Source organism: Piliocolobus tephrosceles, chromosome Y (assembly GCF_002776525.5).
Source record: "Piliocolobus tephrosceles isolate RC106 chromosome Y, ASM277652v3, whole genome shotgun sequence".
Lineage (NCBI taxonomy): Eukaryota > Metazoa > Chordata > Mammalia > Primates > Cercopithecidae > Piliocolobus > Piliocolobus tephrosceles.
The window spans coordinates 7,875,640-7,890,355 of record NC_045456.1 but is presented as its reverse complement, the minus strand read 5'-3'; the positions used below and the strand labels follow the sequence as shown (position 1 = coordinate 7,890,355).

At 45.2% G+C, this 14,716-nt stretch overlaps 1 long non-coding RNA gene across 1 annotated transcript; it reads left to right on the top strand.

Moving 5' to 3' along the window:
* Nucleotides 1–329: 329 nt before the first annotated feature.
* Nucleotides 330–14,716, top strand: LOC111531715. The gene is made up of 4 exons (XR_002728366.3): nucleotides 330–1,159; nucleotides 6,360–6,547; nucleotides 6,991–7,084; nucleotides 14,572–14,716. It is a non-coding gene; the product is annotated as an uncharacterized LOC111531715 (long non-coding RNA).

Here is a 14,716-nt window from a genome sequence, read left to right as displayed (position 1 = left end):
TTCACTCTATAAATGCCGCGGACATTTGGTTCCAGGACCTGGACAGTTCTCTCCAGAGACCGGTGGGCCCCTCCAACTCCTCCGTGGTTTCCCGGAATCAAGTCTCTCACCTAAAAGGAGCGCAGAGGGCGTGGAACTGGCAGCAGACGCGTGACCATAGTGGAACCAAAAGTGGGTGGCCTGGGAACCTAAGGCGTGGCCAGAACGTAAGGTAGACAAGTGCGCATGCGCCGGATGCCCGTGGCCAATGAGGACCGTAGGGTTGTGGCATGTGGCCTAGGAGGACGGCCAGGACTGGCCAGAAAGGAGAGGTGTGGAATGCAGGAAGAGAAGTGACGCGGACCAGGCGGGTCTTGCCTGTTCCTAGAGAAAGAAAGGGGTTAGCCACGGCGGGAACGGCCCCCGCCAGTGAGGAGCGCAGGCAGCAAGGCTTAGCGGAAGAGGCGTGGCCCAGGCGTACCGCAGGGCCGTGACCCGAACGAGCTGTCCTTAGCCCTTACGTGAAGGGCGTGGCGTAGTCCCAAGGGTGTAAAAAAAGATGTTCGAATTGGCGGGAGGGGCGGCATACTTTAGGCGGAGTAAGGACGTGGGCCCAAGGGAGGAAGGTAGGGTAGGCAGAATAGTTGTGACTGGATGATCACTGGTATGTGAAACGAACTGAGCTCAGAGGCGCAGACTGGCTGAAGCGTGGAAAAGTGGCCACAGATGGAAAGGCAGGCACCGGAGTAGTGACGGGCAGGGGAGGTGGCGCGAAAAGAGAAGTAGGGACATGACGTAGTTGGAACGCAGAGACGTGCCTCGAACGTGGGGGCGCGGTCCTTACGTGTGGGCGTGCCTTGTTGCTCTGACGGGCGTAACAAACATGGTGGAGCAGGCGGAGGGCAGAGGCGTGGGCAAGTTAGCGTGCAGGCGCGTGGCAGCGACAGGAGATGTGTAGCCAGAGCGCAGAGCGGGTGTGGACTCCGGCGCAGGGGAAGCGTGGTCAGGGCGAGATTTGAGCCTGGGTCGGGGACAGAGGCGGGACTGATAGGGGCGTAGCCTGGAATGACGAAATGACGTTTGCTGCGTGGGGACGTGGGTAAACGTGAGGGGGCGTGGGCAACATGGCCGCGTGCAGGATCTTCGGGTCCCGGCAGCGAACGTGGAGGTTCTGGCTCAGGTAAGTCGTTCGGGTAAGGGCGGGAGGCAGTAAGGAGCATCAGCAGCATCGGGGCGTGGTCTGCCTGAGAAGGCAGGAACTCTGCCACTTGTCGCAGACATGACCGCGTGCTGCTATCGGCTCTGGAGCCAGAGAAGCTTTTGGTTCCGCGAGGTTGGCCGGGGTCCTGGCGGGGCTTCTCTGAGGAATGGGAGTGGGAGGCTGGCGTCGGGGAAATAGCCACTTCCCCACTCTAGCTCTCTTTCTCCACGTTGAGGATCACCAGACATCCTTTTAGGATTCTGTCTATTAAAAAGTAGAACAGCTTTCCCAGAGACATTGCGGAATGAGAGGAGTGCATTTCCAGAAACTGAGGAGCAGCAAGCTGGGACTTCCTCGGGTCTGCATTGTTGATCTTCCCACCTGACTATGCCAGGGGCTATGGACAGACACAGCCACCCCAGAGGAGATCAAAAGCACAGTTGTGTCCCGTGGACAAATCTGAGTTTTTCTGTTGTGCCCTGCCCCAGAGCCGGTGCAGAGAAACCTCCAAAATGCAGACATTCTTGGTGACTGGGATTCTGTGTGATGTTCAGCGTTAAATGCTGCTGCTCTGAGGCTGCTAGAAACGCGTTAGTATTAATATCAGTGTACTTCCCTCACGTTTACTTTTGCTGGAAAAGCTTGGGAAATGAGTTAACGAAGCTGCATAAACCTTAATTTATTTATATGTTCTCTGTTAGCCGTTGAATACCACATTGCTTTCTGCTTCCCCTTCTTCCTTTACTGATAATCTGACCATTTCCACTATGCACTTTGAAAGTCTTGCTGGAGTTTGGAGAATAGTCAGAAATCTCTGGTAAGAAATGCTGCCCCTGCGCATCTCTCAGAGGAGTCACTATTCTCAGCGCCTGCATCAGAGTCCCCAGTGAACCAAAGTTCACCCCACCTCCCCGTCTTCAGGGACTTAGTGAAAAGCTGGACTGTTCTTGAATATTTTGGAAATGAAAAACTTTCTGGGCTATTTTAAATCAGTACCTGGGCTGGGCTGGAATTAACCGAAAGGCCAAAACAGCAAGGGCACCATTCTCTGTGCCTATACGTAGCTGCCCTGTTCTTGGAACCAGGCAAAAAGGCTGCCACTGCTCACAGTTGCAATGGAATAAAGGTTGAGTGCCTTGTGATTGCATATGAATATTAAGGAAATCTGATGGAAAGAGGTACATTCATCATGTCACTGGCCACACTGGGGCAGTTAGTTGCAACACACAAATCAGGTATAAGAAATATATTTTGAAACCTTTGGCAACCTCAGATTGGGATCACACTCTCAAGGAAGAAGTGAGTGAGAGGAGGAAGCTAAGCTTTCTTAAGACTTAGCAGCGTAATATCTTAATTTAAGTTTCAGGAAATTGCAGAAGGCAGGCTTCCTTTTGAAATCAGGAGTTGAGAAAATGAAGAGTCAATCTGATGCCAATCAAGGAATTTTTCAATATAATTGTAACCTTTGGTTAGTACTTTTCCGTCTGTTTTGCATAAGTCGCTTAATCAGGCGGAGTTCAAGCTATGAGGCATTTAATAAATACTTATGAATGACATTTAAAGACTTTTAGAATCTTTTCTTTTTTCACACATTTCTAAGGCTGCAAAACAACAGAAAAAGAACATGTTAGTAATATCCAAGGCATACATGAATAATCAGTGATAGCAAAGGATGTATAGCACAAAAGACTTAGCTCTCCTAGGCCCTATCCAGCCACAAACTGGTAATTGTTGAAATAGGGTATTGGATATATAGGTGATTTATTCTCACCATTTTTTTGTACAAGTTTGAAGTTTGCCCTAATAAGGGGAAAACAGATTCTAAATTCAGTTAACCCATGGTCTATTGCTGTTTAAACCTGTTAAGTGAATTCAGATACTGAAGTTATTTAAAAACCAGATGCTCTCACCTGGCTCCAGGTACTATCAAGATAAGATATTGAAAGCTTATTGGCAGTCTGTCTTTTAAATCCTGAGCCAGACTTTTACATGGCTTCAACAAGGTGATTTTTCATCTCCTTAGACATTTTGACATACACACTCTCACTAAAAACTGTATTTACACAAACAGATAAAACGAAACAAAAGTGATTTTGACTTTGGTTTGAGAGTTGTCAACACCTTTTAGGCAACGCAGACATACTTTAGGTGTCACTACGAGTTGAATTGCATCCTCCCATCTCAAATTCATATATGTTTAAGTCTTAAGCCCCAGTACCTCAGAATGTGACCTCATATGGAGATAGGGTCTTTATAGAGGTAATTACAGTCATTAGGGTGGCCACTAGTCCAATATGACTGGTGTCCTTAATTAAAGGGGAAATTTGGACACAAGATGAGAATGGCTTATGAAAATTGGACTTGATGCTGACACAAGCCAAGGAATTACCAGAAGCAAGGTTTATTAGGTGTTCTCCAGAGAAACAAAACCAATTGTGTGTGTGTGTGTATGTATGTGTGGGTGTGCCTGTGTCTGTCCATGTGCACATGTGTGCGGGTGTGTGTGTGTTTAGGGAGAGAGAAATTTTAAAAAATTGGCTCATGAATGTAGGCTCATGAAATTTGCAGTGCAGGCCAACGGACTGGAGACCAGGGAAGAGTTGATATTACAGCCTGTCTTACTCAGTTTTGTGCTGTAACAGAATACCTGACACTGGATAATTTATAATGAACAGAAATTTATGTGGCTCATGATTCCGGAGGCTGGGAAGTCCAAGGGCATGGTGCCAGCATCTGCTCAACATCTAGTGAGGGCTTTCTCTTGCGTCGTCCCATAGCACAAGGCAGAAGGGCACGAACATGTGCATGTGAGGGGTGGGAGAGGTTGGGGGTGAAGAAGGAGGGAGGGAGGGTAACGAGGCCAAATTTATCCTTTTATCAGGAACCCACTGCCTCAGAAACTAACCAGCTCCCCCTAATAATGGCATTAATCCATTCATGAGGGGAGAGCCCTCATGATTTAATCACCTCCCAACACTTTTGCATTGCAGATTAAGTTTCCAAAATGTGAACTTTGGGGACACATTCAGACTGGATTGTGAGCACAAACTGGTGCCATGGCACAGCTCCAGTCCAAAGGCAGTCTGGAGGTAGAATTTCCTCTTCCTCAGGCAACCTGTCTTTTTTTCACTTAAGGCTTTCAACTGATTGGGTAGGGCCCACCCACATGAAGGGTAATCATCTTTATTCCAAGTCTACTGATTTAGATGTTAATCTCATCTAAAAAATACGTTCACAGTGATATTTAAACTGGTATTTGACCAAACATCTGGGTACCATGACCTACCCAAGTTGGCACATAAAATTAACCATCCAAGTAGAAAGGCCTGGGACAGAGCTCTCATTGCCCTCAGAAGGAACCAACCCTGCAGAGAACTTGGACTTCAGATTTCTAGCCTCCATAACCGTGAGACAACAAAAATTGAAGCCACCCAGTCTACGGTACTTTCTTACAAACTAATACATCGGCCTGAAGACCTCCAGTAGGGAGTCAAGCCTAGAGGTAAGGAACCTCTGTGGGATTCACAGACTTCCTACCAGTCCCCTTTAATGTAATGGCTGCACATCTCTGGCTCCCTGAGTTCAGCGCACTTTCACAAAGTGACACATACACAAAGCAGAGCGCATGGCACTGTGCCAAAAGACTGGCTTCTCATCCTGCTGTGCTTTACTTCACAATGCACATAGAGATGATGCTCGCTCCTTTCACGTAGGTGTAGTCTTCCCTCTAGCTTAGATGGAGCAGAGTCAAGGACAGCAGTGCAGAGGAGAGGAGCTAGTGCACAGCCAGTTACTAGCATGAATGTGCACAAAGAGGGGAGGATAAAAGCACGTTTGCCTCCTTGCTCAGCATCACTGAGGACCATGATGTGGGTTTTGTATCTTACACTCTTCTTGGAAAGATGGTATGAAGAAATAAAGTTCAGATTTGTAAGGGAAATGTGTCTTTAGTGCCCCTCAACCTCTATGTTTGTGTCTTTTGCCACCCATTCCCACCTACCCCAACCCCCACCACCACCCCAGCATGGCCATACTGCTGAGAGCCCATCTTTTGATAAGAGAAGGCAGAATCTGAGATGGCAGAAACACCCTGCTGTGAACTGGTTTGCTCTGTGTTTTTCTTACCCGTACTATGTGCATTTCAAGAGACTCCTAAGGGAGAAATTACATACCTGGAAGGTTCAGTTCAAGTCTTGGTCATCTTTGCATCATAGCACCCACCACTGTGCCTGGAGCAAAAGAAATGACAATACATTTTGAAATGAAAGTGCTAACTGGCAGAATCCCAGCCCTGTTTGAGACTAGATGGGGTTCATCGGGAGGGTCCTCTTTTAGATCAGGCAGGATGTGGGGGGGGGGTCCTTTGGATCTTTTAGCTAGGGATATGAGACCCTCTTCTCGAAGGAGAAATATTTACAAGTGTTTTAAAAGTACAGACATCCCTACAAATGGGTGATGGCGTTTGAGAAAAGGAAAGACCCCTAGTACTGGCTCAGAGCGTGCCGGCAGGCATGGCACAGTTCTTAGTTGTTGACATTAGGACCAACATCTTTGTCCCCAAGGGAGCCTACTCGGGTCACTTGACTAGTACTCCCAGCACCCATTTTGAATGAGGCACTGTGTCCCTAAGAGATGCAGCTCTGACCAAGGCAGACACGGTCCCTGCCACCATGGGGCTTAGATACTGGAGAGGATGCGGTGATAAAGTACATTCCTGGTCAGGTATTAATTCGACTGTGATAAGCACTGTGACCACAAAGCAGTTCTGGGCTGACCTGGTGAGCACGTGGTCAGGAGAGCTTAGAGGAAGGGATGCTGGTGTCAGTCACCTGAAGTGGGGGTAGGGATTCACCACGCACAGATGGAGGGAGAGTCCAGGAAAGGAAGAGCATCTGCACAAGCTGGAGGGAAAGGCAGGAGTTGGAAGAACTAAAGTCCATGTGGCTGGTGGGCCGTCAGGAGCACCAAGTGAATGTGAGGGAAAGCAAGTGGGTGTGTCATCTTGGGGTGACCAATGAGTTTGAGGAACAAGAGTGGATGGATAATTGACTCCCATTTGCCCTCCCCTCCACCTCAGGGTGTGTATTACCAGTCTGAATATTGTCCTACTTAGAGGTTTTCTCATGATCTTAAGTCTCTATCGTTTACAACTTTCAATCCTCTGCCCTCTTCCCTCTAGGTTATTGGGTTCCTGCAAGTTATTTGGGAACTGATCAAGGTTTCAGGGTAAAGATGGTGGTGATGAACAGCCTGAGGGTCACTTGTCCTGTGTCCCCATGCAAATTGCTGTGGAGAAGCTTCCAGATTCCAAGGCCCAGGCCATCCTGCAGCCTCTTACTTGTACTTACGAAATCCAGAAATAAACCTGTGAGTACACCATTTCATTAAAGAGAGGAGAAAAGACTTGTTGGTTTTATAAAAATCACATGTGTTAAGCATTTGTAGCTATGATGTCATTGGCATTCCAGTGTGAGATTATATGCCTTATGGACTGTGAGAATAACTGTTTCTCTATTTGTCCAGTAAAATAAACGTGGAACATTCTTTCTTGACAAATGTTAAAATGTTACAATGATGTCATGCAGAAACTGGAGAAGGTTTCAGATATTCTGGAACCTGTTCTTTATTATTTATTGTTAGCAGTTGTCTTTTTACTAAGGTTGATCCACAAACTGCAGATTATTTCTGTGAATCTTAAATTGCAGGAAGCTGCACATGAATGTTTGCAAGCACTTCAGTGGCTTCATGCTTCAGAATATTCTCTCCAGAGTTAAGAATTGCAGAATTAATTCTAGCTGACTGATTTGCAGGTGTGTGCTCTGCTGTAAAAACAGAAGATCGTGTGATGCAGCAGATGGTCTTCCTCAAGCCTTTCTCATCTTGTTCCCCTCCTGGAAATACAAGGTACTATCCGCGGCTGGATGTTGCAGGGATTCTCCACTGCGGCACGATGGACATTGGGGATAGATCATTCTGTGGTGTGGGGGCTGCCCTTTGCTCACTAGATGTTGAATGGCATCCCTGATCTCTTACCAGTAGCACTCCCCAAATGATCACATTCAGATATGTTTCAGGACATTGCTAAATGTCCCCTGGGAGGGAGGGCAAAATAACCCTGGGAGAGAGCCACTGAGATGATAGGAGAGATGTCTGTGATGGTGGAGAGATGTGTGTAATGAATTGGCTAAATATATCTTTTAGTTTTTTAAATATATTTTTCACTTCACAATGAATTTACATAGTTTTCAAATACTGGCTTGTTTCAGAATTTGAGGTTTCTCAGATTGTGCTCTTTGGGTTTACCCTTGTTGAACCTCCGTGCACGTAAGGAAAGGAATTCCATTAATAATGTTGATCTAGCTGGATCCATTGCCTTGAAACTGCTTCAAAAGAATTTTTGATTACAAATTTATTTTGTTTTATCCCAACATTGACTATGTTCTCATTGAGATGAGTTGGTCAGGGTCATAACAAATTTCTGATTGCTGGGTGTGCCCATATCCTGCCCAGATTGGCTTATTCCAAACCCTGGCACTGCATTCTAAGGCTTAACATGGAAAAATTTAGTCATATTTATCTAGTTACTAACGGTTTGTGTGAGTGTGGGGTTTCTGCCTCGATCTTTAGTTTGTCTTTTTTTTTCTGAAAGTTGAGAGTGAAATGCCTAAAGTCCAGTCAGCCTATGCCATTAGTATAGTTTGCTGCTTTTAGTGCCAACAGAAACCAAACAGTGGTCCCCCGAGGAGGTGGGGTTCACTTGACTAATAGCTGTATTATATGATGTGTTCTTGTTTCCAAGTTACTAGAAAAAACAGGTGAAAGTCACCATTTGATTTTGTTTGTGGTATATTTCACTGTTCCAACCTGTTTGCCCCAAGAAGAATATTGTGGTCTTTCTTACCCTGAGCCTTTGAGCAGGTCCTATTCCTATATTCTGGACCCTCATCTGCTCAATTGTAAACACAATTCTCATTGTTTCTGACAGCTCGGTACCCCAGTGGAAGGCTAGTGTACACTTGTAACCAAGAATAACCCGAGATTCTTGAGGGTTAGAAACTCAGTTATGTGGCCGCGCACGGTAGCTCATCCCGGCACTTTTGGGAGACCAAGGCGGGCGGATCAGCTGAGATCAGGAGTTCAAGACCAGCCTGACCAACGTAGTGAAACCTCGTCTCTACTAAAAATACAAAAATTAGCTGGGCATGGTGGTGCATGCCTGTAGTCTCAGCTACTCAGGAGGCTGAGGCAGGAGAATCACTTGAACCTGGGAGGCAGAGGTTGCAGTGAGCCGGGACCTGTACTCTGTCTCAAAAAAAAAAAGAAAAGAAAAGAAAAGAAAAGAAACTCAGTTGTGGCAGTTAATTCTAGTACTTTGATTGTTATCATCATCATAGGCTCAGTGCCTGCCTCAGATGTTTAAATCTGACCCTTTTAAGAGGAGGCAAAGCAGCATAAGGAGTGAATGAAAGTAGGAGGTTGTGGCAAATTCGGAAAGCAGCATTTCAGGTCAGCCCTGTGCTCTGTGCTCATCATATCTTTGCTCCCAAGGCTCTCCACAGATCATCTTTAGCTGTCAACTCAGATTGCTGTTTGCTGTTATCTCAGGTAGCAGACAGTAACTGTTGAAAGTCCTAACTTTGGAGACTTGTAATATAATAAGATAAAGATAAAAGCCTACACCTGTTATCTAAGATGAACATAAAATCAGTTTCACTTAGTGTATCATCTAGTGAAATTTAGCATAATGATCACATAAAAAGATTTAGGTGGCCGGGCACAGTGGCTCACGCCTGTAACCCCAGCCCCCCAGCACTTTGGGAGGCCAAGGCGGGTGGATCACGAGGTCAGGAGATCGAGACCATCCTGGCTAACATGGTGAAACCCCATCTCTACTAAAATACAAAAAATTTGCCAGGCACGGTGGTACGCGCCTGCAGTCCCAGCTACTCAGGAGGCTGTGAGGCAGGGGGATCTCTGGAACCTGGTAGTCGGAGGTTGCAGTGACCCGAGATCGCGCCACTGCTCTCCAACCTGGGCGACAGAGCAGGACTCCCATCTCAAAAAAAAAATTAGGCATGAGATCTTAGACCATAGGAAAATTAATAATGTTAATTCTTAATGAAATATAAAGATTATCAGCTATAATGTAAATAGTACAAATTTAATATTATTCCAGTGATTCTTAATGTTCATGATCTCCCTGCTTTTAGAAAGAAAAGAAACATTTCCTTTTAGGATAACTTGGACTAGAATGGCGCTGTCTAAAATGTAGCCACAATTAAATGTAGCCATTATGGGTATTTACCTGTAAATTTAAGCACATTAACATAGCCTCACGTGACTACAACTTACCATACTGGACATTTTCATCTTTAGAGAAAGTTGTATTTGACAGCACTGATCTATATTAGAACTCAACTGTGTTATAAAGTTCTATTATTTTTCCAATTAATTTTGAAGAACCAAAGCCTGGAGAGCAATACTTTTTTTTTTTTTTTTTTAATTTAACTTTTAAGTTCAGGGGTATGTGTGTGGGTTTGTTGTATAGGTAAACTTGTCATGGGCGTTTGTACAGATGAGGACAAGAGTTTTAACAGGCTTGTTGTGCAATGTGTTCCTAAAGACCTCTGATATAGGCTGGGATGCCTCAGACTGTGTTGTCTTCATTAACTTTCAAAGGATCTTGAGAAACAGTGGGAGGATTAGGAGTCCCATGGAATTGTACTAATGGCTTCAGGGTTGTCTTCAGCTACCTGGGACTGACTATTAGCCCTGGAACTGACCACCAAGAAAAGTGGGCTTTTAGTCTCCTGTGCTGATAACTGCATGTGTATCCTATGGCTAATGGACTTGGCATCCAAGTGCGTTTTACAGCCGTGATGCTCTAACAAGACAATTTGTGATCCTACGATCATCCTCAGCCAAGTCATACAGAGGGTCCCTGTGTATCCCATCACTGCACTGAGGCCAAGGCCTACGCAGATGGTCTTCAATTACATGAGGAAATAGCACATCCCTCATAAAAAGGGTGGTACATAGCAAGGGACCAGATAAAAAGCACATGAGGGTATAGGGCAACATTGTCCTATAGACATATAATTGAGCCACATGTAATTCTCAGTTTTCTAATAGTCATATTAGAAAAGGGGAAAAGAAAACAGGTGAAATTAATTTTAGTAACATTTTTATTTAACCCAGTATATCCAGGATATTATCACTTTAACATGTGATCCATATACCAATTATTAATGAGTTTACATTCTTTACCTTGCACCAAGTCTTCAAAGCCTGTTGGGTATTTTAAATTTACAGCACCACTCGTTTAGGATTGACCAAGGGGGCAGCATGGGAACGCCAGCATTTGGAAAGAATGAGGAGAATGATTAGATAAATGAGGAGGGTTCTAATAGAAAAACACAGGCACTTGGACCCAGAAGTTTCCACTTGATGTACTGTCTTCAGCACAGGAGCACCCTGACAAAGCTGGTAATTTGGGAAAACTGAGTGGCTGAACTCAGGGTAAAGGGAAGTGAGAAAAGAGGACAAGTGACCAAGAGGCTTTGTGTGAAGTCTGCGGTGTAGGGTTCAGAACTAGGCTAGTGGTCTGGGCAAGGTGAGGAAGAGCTAAACCTGAACGATCATTAAAGAAAAATAATGTGATCCGTGGCGGTAAAGGGAAATAAAGCAAAAAGAAGCAAACTTCTTCAGTGATACGCTTCATCTGATTCATTCGATCTACCATAGTAGTTGAAAGCCAGCTTGCATCAGGGTGCGGTGGCTCATGCCTGTAATCCCAGTACTTTGGGAGGCTGAGGTGGGTGGATCACGAGGTCAGGAGATCAACACCATCCTGACTAACACGATGAAACCCCATCTCTACTAAAAACACAAAAAATTAGCTGGGCGTGGCGGCGGACACCTGTAGTCCCAGCTATTTGGGAGACTGAGGCAGGAGAATGGCGTGAACCTAGGAGGCGGAGCTTGCAGTGAGCCGAGATTGGGCCACTGCACTCCAGCCTGGGCGACAGAGCGAGACTCCGTCTCAAAAAAAAAAAAAAAAAAGCCAGCTTGCTTGCAGAGCAGTGGGGGAGGCCAATAGCTAAGCGCATGTACATACAATTATAACTATACCCATGTAATAATGTTGTGAAGGACAAAACCAGAGGACTATGATTAAAAATTCAAGGGGATCATGTTATAATAGGGTAGTCAAAGAGGAGAGAAGGTGACAAGGCAATAACAGGAGCCAGTGCCAAGAGGAATGAGGGGAAATTGATTCCAGCAGAAGAGGAGAATCAGGAACTAAGGGGCGTGATGCAGAAATGAGCTTTCTACATTTGAAGAGCCCAGGGACATACAAGGAGGCTAGAGAAATAGGTGGTGCAAACATAAAATAAGTCAAACACAGGACTAGGCATATAAATAAGAACTAACACCAAGTGCATCCTCACCATGAAATCTAAAGGAGTTTTCTTGCTCATCAGTGAGAGATTATTGACACCTTTTTAATGACAGTGTGCCCTTCGCTCACTTAAACCATGATTGAAATAGTCACAGTCTCTTCACTTTCTACACATAAGAAAAACCTGAAAATGAAGCCTCTGTTAGAATGCTTCATCATTACCTTCCTGTTTTTAGGGAAAGTATGACAACTGCCAAGAAATCATTTCTATCTGTATTTTGTTAAAATGGTAGAAGGGGAGGGAAGAGGAAAAGAAAAGTGTGAGTTTGTCATTAGCAAAACAAGCCCTTGGCAAAAAGTTGGCTTCAATAGGGGGATAGTGACCAAGGACTGCCTCTCCCCACAGTGGGTTGGATGGTCTGGCCTAGATGGATGGTCTTTGTTTAAAAAGGAGGAGGTGGGTAGGAGGAAAGAAAACCTTCTGGAAGCTGAACTTGTAAACTCAAGGGCCTAAATTGATCATGTCATTATGGTCATTAAAGAGCAATTGCAGGAATAGGCCCAGTTGTCTTGGGCTGGTATTTGCATGAGTGTGAGTGTTGATACTTCCCATTTCATGAATTAGATGGGGAACAATTAAGGGTGACCAAGGCATCATCTTAGGGAGCTGATTGTCACTCCAGTTCTTCCCTAGTCTTCACAGGAGAATGGCTTTGAATGGCTTTGAAGAATGTGAATTCTCACATTATCAACCACTGAATGTCTCAGAGGGGAAGGTGCGTAGTCTCTTTGTGTCAGGAATCTTTAAAAATAGAATCGGCCTTTTAAGGGCTTTCTAGAAGGAATCTGCATTCTGATCAGATTATAGTATTGAAATATTGTGCCAGTTCAAATGCATTTTTAATTTTTGGCTCCTAAATTTAACGGAAAATTATTGTTCTTCTGTGAGGAATTCTTTCATACTAAGAAAAATTAAAACATTGGGTTCAACCTGTTGGGTATTATGCTCACATGGCTGAGGTGACAGGACCGTTGGGACCCCAAGCCTCAGTGTCACTCCATATACCAAACCTGTATGTCTACCCTTTATAGTTAAAGTAGAACTTAATTTTTTAAATTAGGTTTAAATCTCTTTAGAGATAAGAGAATACTATGTTATAGGAAGAAGTAGGAAAAAGAGAAGAATATTCTGAGTTTCTGGGCCACTGTTGACATTTGGGGCTGGGTAACTCTGCAGTGGTGGCTTCCTCTGCTTTGTGGAATGTTTAGCAGCATCCCTGGCATCTATCCACTAGATGGCAGTAGCACCCTCTTCCAGTTGTGACAATGAAAAATGTCAATAGACAATGCCGAATGTCCCCTGGGGCCATAGTCACTCTCTTTGTTGAGACCACCGGTCTGGACACTCCCAAGAGAGCTCAGTGTCTGTACTGCCAGGACACTTTTGCCCACCCCCACAAAAAATAAAGCTACAGCTAAGATTTTAAACTTCCATCTTTGGGCTGCTACTGAAGCAGGAGAACTATCCCCCCTGTAAGAGTAAACCAGAGGGAAGTTTCTGGTTTTTATGGAAACAAGAGGGTGTCTCTGCCATGTTTGGGGGATTTGACTCGGTAGGAGCTGCCTAGTTATTTCTTAAATCCTTAGACCCAGTCTTAGTGGTAGGGCGAGATGCAGAGGGTCATTGGTAATGATTTCTCTCAATTCATGTTTCTCCTAGTTTTCCTGTTGTTCTTGATCCTACCCATCCATGGTACTTCTAAAGGACAGGCAGCTGGACCACCCCAAACTGATACACATTGGTTCTGCTCATCACACATGGGGGTCTCAACAGGCTGATCTGTGTTATCAGCAAGTCTGCTGATACTTATCAGGGACTTGCTACAGAGACCTGGTGCCTGACTCTGGAGGACAATCAGCATCAGCAGTGTCTTCAGTGCCTGTGGGGGATGAATTGTATGTGTACACCTTAATAGATAATCTCCACATCCCTGTGACACACTGCGACCCCCAGGGACCTTAGCAATGCCGATGTTCTAGCCAGGTTTTGCAGGATGGCTGCCTGGTCCTCAGAGTTTGCTTACATAGGAGGTGAACTCAACTCAGCATGCACAGTTATGTGGGGCGAGCATCTTAAGGATGCAGGCTATGCAAGCCTTGATTTCTACCAGCCAACCAATTAAGCACAATACTTGATTGAACATTTCCTTTCTCAAGGTTCTGCCCCCATTTTGTATGTGTGTGTGTGTTTTTTTTTTTTTTTTTTTGAGACGGAGTCTTGCTCTGTCGCCCAGGCTGGAGTGCTGTGGCCAGATCTCAGCTCACTGCAAGCTCCGCCTCCCGGGTTCACGCCATTCTCCTGCCTCAGCCTCCCGAGTAGCTGGGACTACAGGCGTCCGCCACCTCACCCGGCTAATTTTTTTGTATTTTTTAGTAGAGACGGGGTTTCACTGTGTTAGCCAGGATGGTCTAGATCTCCTGACCTCGTGATCCGCCCGTCTCGGCCTCCCAAAGTGCTGGGATTATAGGCTTGAGCCACCGTACCCGGCCGTGTGTGTTTTTTGAAAATAAGTCTGTTATTGAAAATCGAATTAGTTTGTCTTTGTATTTAGAGCTAGTTTGGAGGCTTGGGGCTTGGGAAATTCTCAATGAAGAAAAGAAACTCATTTATGAATACCTATTTCCACATGGCACTAATCTCCATGCATTTTACTGTTATCACAGGACTGATAGCACTTGGTTTAGGTGAGCTTTATAGGCAGACTGAGATGAGTTGGGTTTTCAAGATGGCAGAATGCTGTTCTTCTGCTTTTAGCCTTTGCTTGTCTTTTAGCCTTTGCTTTAGTCAGCGGATTAAGGCCCTGAATGGCTAATTGCTAAAGCTGTTAGTTCCCATTAGCCTTGACAGGGTCTCCAGAAGTGGAATTGCCTCATATGTGATGCTGGATAGTAGACAGTCTTGATAATAGCCTGACCTGCTTTCTCCTAGTGCATCCGCTCTGGGAGAGCGTGGACCTGGTTCCCGGGGGTGATCAACAATCACCCATCAACATCTGGTGGAGGGACAGTGTTTATGATCCCGGCTTAAAACCGCTCACCATCTCTTATGACCCAGCCACCTGCCTCCACGTCTG